At 52.7% G+C, this 6208-nt stretch overlaps 1 long non-coding RNA gene across 3 annotated transcripts; it reads left to right on the top strand.

The window, feature by feature from the left end:
* Positions 1–14: 14 nt before the first annotated feature.
* On the top strand, positions 15–3320 carry LOC113957922. 3 transcript variants are annotated; one of them, XR_003531325.1, is made up of 3 exons: positions 15–136; positions 1402–1491; positions 3087–3320. It is a non-coding gene; the product is annotated as an uncharacterized LOC113957922 (long non-coding RNA). The 3 variants fall into 3 exon arrangements; XR_003531326.1 differs by lacking the exon at positions 15–136 and adding an exon at positions 740–1104; XR_003531324.1 differs by lacking the exons at positions 15–136; positions 1402–1491 and adding an exon at positions 2223–2346.
* The last annotated feature ends 2888 nt before the right edge of the window (positions 3321–6208 follow it).

Here is a 6208-nt window from a genome sequence, read left to right as displayed (position 1 = left end):
GACACCGGGGTGTGAGGAGACACCGGAGTGTGAGGGGACACCAAGGCTCTGAGGGGTCACTGAGGTGTGAGGGGACTGCAAGCTTTCATGGGACACTGGGGCTGTCAGGGTACATCGTGGCTCTGAGGGGACATGGGTGCCGTGAAGGGATACCTGGGGCTTTTTGGGGACATCAGGGCTCTGAGGGGACACCAGGCTTTGAGGGGACACGGGACTCTGAAGGTCCTTTGGGGGGGCACTGGGGCTCTGAGAGGACACAGGGAGCTGTGCGGGGGCTGTGAGGGGACAGGGCTCTGAGGGTGCTCTGAGGGGACATGGGAGGCTCTGAGGGGACTCTGGGGCCATGAAGGGACTCTGGGGCTCACAGCGGTCCCGTGGCCCGTGGGCTCTCCCTGCCGGGCCGGGCAGGTCAGGCCACCCTGGGCCGGAGCTGGGGAAGGAGCCTCAGGGGTCCCCTCCAGCCATGCCCCCAGCGCTGCCTTCCAGGCTCTATGTTTGCTCCCTACTTCAGAAAAAACACCAGAAAGCTGCTTAGAAACGGCCTTGGGACTGTGGGGCAGGAGCTCACAGGTTAGTGAGTGTGGGAGTTAAGGTGTGGCACAGGGCTGGGATGAGAACCTGTATTCAGTGTTTGCTTCTGCATATCCCATCCCCTGGGTACATTCTACACCTATAAACCTCAATCAGGCACCAATGTACTTCCATAAAAGAGGTCTTAAACCTTTCCCTTCAGGTGGGCTGAGGCCAGGGTTTGCCTGGGGAAGGTGCCAGGCCCCTGAGCCCCCAGGGCAAGGGGCAGCAGGGGGCAGTGGGGACCTGGAGTTTCCTGTCCACAGAACACCTCACGTGTAACAGGGTTGTTTTTCAAAGCCTGTCCCAATGAGCCATGGACACCACAGCCTGGGCTGTGAGCAGGAGGCAAAGGGGATCTGGAAGGAAATTCGTACCATGAGGAGCTGAGTGGAGCAGCCGCTCCCACCAAAGCTCAGCGGGAGGCAGGAGTGAGCAGCAGTGGAAGGCAGCATGAAATAACCCCTGGGGTGTGACCTCCTGACTGAGCTCACCATAGAGCTTCAGGGCTTGGAAGAGGTGCCTCCAGACCAGGTGTCCTGCACAGACCTTATCCAGCTGGTTGCCCCTTCCCAACTGCTCCCAATTGTTTTCCTAACATTCACTAAGCACACAGAAAAGTCCCAGGAAAGACACAAGTCTGCCAAATGACTCTGGGAAGCTTAACTCGTGTTCAACTTGGTTTCTGCAGCCTGTTTCTTGGATTTTTTTGAACCAACTGAACACTGTCAGGAGCAACAGGACAGACTGGAGGGGTTCTCCCATTCCTCCCCACCACATGCATTGGGACACTGTGCTCCAGTCACTCTTTTCTTTCCTCTGGCATTGCAGGTGGCAACAGGGCTATGCTGAACTGCCTCACTTCACTGCCACACCCCTGCACAACCTCTTCAGTTCCAGTAATTCCCACATCCCATGCAAGTATAGATGCAATTCCTTTGTTAACCAAAGCACCCCCTCAGAATTTTGACAGAAAAGAAAGGGCCCTTCATCACATTGGTTTGAATTTTTCTCTACAGGTTGGTGGGTGGTGTTTTGTCTTTCCCTAATTCTTGAACAAAGATCATTGTCCCAAAGCTCTCTGCAGTGACCAGTGGCTCAGCTGGGAATGCCTTGGTCCAGCAGATTTATTAACCCTTTTTAACTTTTCAAAGCTGTTAATTCATGGTCATGGCTCTATAATTTCGTTGGAGGTTGCCTAGGGAACAGTGATCACGACTTGATTACATTCAATTTCTGCAGAGAAGAATCCATTCAGTAAACAGAAATATAGGATGCTTTAAAAAGTCAAACCCCATAAAGAGAAGAAAAACTGAGAAAAAAGCAGTGATGGGGAAAGGCAGATAGAAAATTGTAGTAAAAGGCAATTCCTTAGGATTTATTTCAAGAGTCACCAAGCCAACACCAGAGAAGAGAAACCCCCACCCTACTTCAGTGGTGAATTGAAACTAATAATTAGCAATAAAGAAGAAAGCCATAACAAATGGATGAAAAGGGAAATAATTAACAATTTTCTCTATTTCATAACTGGTAATTTGCATCAGCAGGGTGAGCTAGGTGCCTGCAGTCACTGTAGGGAACTGTGTCCCTGGCATTGCACCTCCCAGCTTGTCTCAGCAGGAATTTGCTCCCTCATTCCTGCCTCGGGCATTGAAAACCAGCCTGGATTTTGGCTGCAAAGGGGTCGGGTTCCTGGAGAGCCTCTGGAGAGCAGGATGGAGCAGGTCCCAAGGTCAGACCTTAGTGTCTTGAATCTTCAGGCTCTCAAATCCATGGGTAAGCGTGTGAGCTTTAACCCTTTGCTGTCCCAAAGGGCTGTCAGGGATGCAGGAATGGGGGAGGAACTGGGGAGCTCCTGGGGCTGGTCCTGGGGCCAGTCCCAGGCTCTGGCCCCTGGGGAAGTGCCATGGGATGGGGGTAAGACCAGGGTGGGGAGATCTGGGCCTGATCAAAGGCTGAGTCAGAGCCAGCAACAGAGATTTGTCCTTGTCCTCCTCAGACAGGAGTGGCCTGGGAGCATCCTGGACTTCCCACAGCCCCAGCAAACCAACCCTCTGTGTGTTCCCTTGTTCCCTCTGGATCCATTTCCATGCTGGATCCCCACAGCAGAGACAGCCTCCCACAGCGTGCTCATGCACCGTTGGGAAGTGCTTCCTGTTGGTCTGAGCCAGCTCCAGCCCTGTGCTGTTCCTCGAGGCTTTGCTCTAGGGAATGAAAATACTCTTCCCTTTGTTTCCCCCTCAGTGACCCCTTGCAGGTCTCTTCTCTGCCAGGTTGTGACATGCACCCAGCCTGTCCCCCGCTGTTAATACACCTTACTGTCCTGAAGAGCTTTAGGAGAGAGATTTTGTTCAATTTGCAAAAATTGCTGTTTATATTTGATCTGATCCGCCATTATTTACATATTCCATGTTGTTCTAGCAAGAATTCCCTCCTCTGAGCCTTGCTGGATGTTGCCTCAGCACTGCATGTTCTCTCATGCATGTTCTAATGCCATATTTTCTTCCATCTTCCAGCATATCTGACAGGTACCAAAGCCAGGTTTAAGAGTCCAGTGTTTCCTGGATCCTTTGGAGCCCTTTCTAGAAATCAGCCTGGCCTTTGCCACCTCTCCTCTGGTTTGGGAAGGTCAGGGACCTGCTGCCTGTGTCTTGCTGCAGGGTCTGCCCTGAGCAGGTACCAGCCCAGTAGTTTTTCAGCAGAATTCCCACTTCTGATGTGTTTGAAAAATACACTACTGTTAATTCTTATGTGGTAAGCGAATTACACTCAAAATATATTTTCATCTCAGTTAATGCTGTTTTTAGCTTGTGGGGAATTTGCATCTTTTGCTGTTTTCCTGGTTTGAAATAGATAATGCTAGTTTTTGCAGAATTTTTATTTTATTCCATTTTAGTTTTACTACTTATTTGTGTTTTGACTACCTTGCTTTCCTGTTAAACCATCCTCCTGCTGATTCACCATGGTATTTATTGCATTAGGATCTGTTTTGTAGGAGCCACACATCCACACAGGGCTAGACAGTGTCTCCCTGTTTTTTGCAAGTATTTTCCTCTGTATTTAATTGAGCCACAGAATACCAAACTGATTTGGGTTGGAGGGGACCTCAAAGTTCATCTTGTTCCACCCCCTGCCACAGGCAGGGACACCTTCCACCAGCCCAGGTTGCTCCAAGCCCTGTCCAACCTGGCCTTGGACACTTCCAGGGATCCAGGGGCAGCCACAGCTTCTCTGGGCAACCTGTGCCAGGGCCTCCCCACCCTCACAAAGATATACCTCTGGATGATTCCCCACACCACTGCCTACTCACCTCACCCACCACCCCTCACTGAACCCTTCTATGATGGTCTCATATCAAGGGCTGATACCCCAGGTCTGTTGTCCTTTAGCCAGGGCTCATCTTTCCTGGAGATGCTCTCTCTATCTCCAAAGTTTCTCCAGGTTATTTCTAAGCCAAAATCCAATCCCCATAGGCAGCAACCTGCCTGTCCTCACTGAGCAGCAGCACTGCCTGCCCTGCTCCAGCTTCCTCTGCATCAGTGGGTTAGGGGAATTTTTAACTCTCTCTTGGTCTTGGAAGAGGGAAACATAAATCTCTTTAGGAATGGATCCACCTCCCTGTGGCCTTTTTGTGCTAAGATTGGTCTCAGAGAACCACAGAATATCCTGAGTTGGAAGGGACTCATTGAGTCCGTCTCCTGGTCTGTGTTGCTGTGCCCTGCAGGAAAGTGCAGGTGGCTGGGGTGGCAACAAAGATCCCAATCTCCTCCTGCAGGAGTTCCCTTGGTGCCAGCTCAGTTATGTCTCCCTTATCTCACTCCTGGCTTCCCAGTACACTGCCAACAGCCCCTTGGATTTAGGTGCTGGCAGAGATCTTTGAGCTTGACAGAGGGCCCAAAGCTGCCAGTTCTTCAACATCTTAATGAAACAAGGCTGTTACTTTGCACTTACCCACCTCTTGGATCCTGAAGTGAAGTGATGCCCCTTGGGCAGCCGTGCTACAGTCCTGGAGAGGCCTCCGGAGCCTTTCAGCTCCAAATTACCAGTTTCAATCCACCAGCTGCAAGAGGTCCTGGCTGTTGGCACGCCCCTGAGAAGTGGCCCTAGGGACACCAGATGCCTCTGGAGGAACAAGTGAGCAGCCCTTGGGTAGTGCAGGCAGAGCCTGCCTGTGTGTCCCAGACCATGCTGCTTCCTCAGTTCCATCCACCACCACTCCAAACACAGTGGGATGCTCTGGCACAGCAACAGTGGTAGCAGAAGTTTCCAGCCACATCTCCTCCATCCTGGTGGTGCACCAGGGCCTGTCAAGGGCACTGAGCTCTGTGACCCCCAACAAGGGCACAGGGCAGGGCAGGGACGTCCTTGAAGAGCTTCCTCACGTGTCATCCTTTCCAATCCATGGAAATGTTCCTTTGTCTGAGCACTGCAAGGGGAGTCTGTTTTCCTGCACATCTTCCCAGCACTTTCAGAGCAAAGTGACACACCAGGAGACTCTGCCACAACCTGGCAGCCTAGGCTGGGGGACTGCAGGCTGGCATGCCTTGAGAGACAAGGGAAGAGGGAATCCGCCCCTGGGGGAAGGGAGCCCAAGAAATCTGGTCCTTGGCCAGTCTGGGGTAGTGAAAGGTGCTGGATCTGTTCCCCTACTTTCATCAGAACCGCCATCCTGGCATTTCCCTCCTGGGTCACGCTGCTTAAGGGTAGAAAATGCCAGTCCCAGGATTGCACCACCCAGCACTGCAGCAATGTTAGAGTGGGAAGAAACTAGGAGAAGATGGGAAATGCTCTCAGCAGAAGTCTGTGTATTTGTCCCTGACCTGCAGCTCATGGGACATGATGTCCATGGAAACCCTCTCTGCATGTCCCCAAGCCAGCAGCTGCCCTGGAGGAAGGTGCCACTGGGCATCAGGGGCTGTGTGCCCAGCTCACACTCCCTCCTCCCTCACAGGGAGCAGCAGGAGGCTGGGATGGAGGGCAAGGAGCAACCCAGAGGTGGCGGCACAAGGCTAGTAGCGAACCCCAGCCAAAATGCTTGCCCAGATACTGCCCAGGATGGCAGGGCCATGGGGAGGGCAGAGGAACTGAAGGAGGAATTGTTTAGCAAAGTTCCTCTTCTCAACATCTGTATGCAGCTGCTGGCTGAGAGGTGAGGAGCCAGTGCACCTTGTCCTGGGTCCATGCTGGCATGGCTGCCCTGGGGACTTACCAGCACATCCCCCACAGCGCCTCTGCCAACCTGGCCTGCATCTTGGGTGTCTTGTGGGTGGGGAAGGGGAGGCATTGCCTCGATGGACAGATAAGATCATTTCCTGAGCCAGCCAGCACCTTTTAAACAAGTTAAACCCTGAAGCCAGGTATGGGATGGGCAGGACTGGGGTTTCTGGACCCAGACAGTCTGAAACAGCAGGATGGATGTCCCCACTGGAGCTGCCCCTTGGGAATAACCCCATGGGAGATGGGGGTGACAACGGCCACCAAGGGAAAGTGGTAGAGAACAAACTGAGCTGTGATTTCAGAGACAGAGATGCCAGCAGCACGGATGGGGATGGCAGGCTTGGCACAGGGGATTGTTCTTCCTTCCAGGGGCTGATGGGAGAGCTCAGAGAGGGACAGCCCCCAGGCAAGCGTTCCCTTG

This window comes from Corapipo altera, unplaced genomic scaffold, assembly GCF_003945725.1.
Source record: "Corapipo altera isolate COAL_440 unplaced genomic scaffold, ASM394572v1 146, whole genome shotgun sequence".
Lineage (NCBI taxonomy): Eukaryota > Metazoa > Chordata > Aves > Passeriformes > Pipridae > Corapipo > Corapipo altera.
This window is presented reverse-complemented; position numbering and strand designations above follow the sequence as displayed.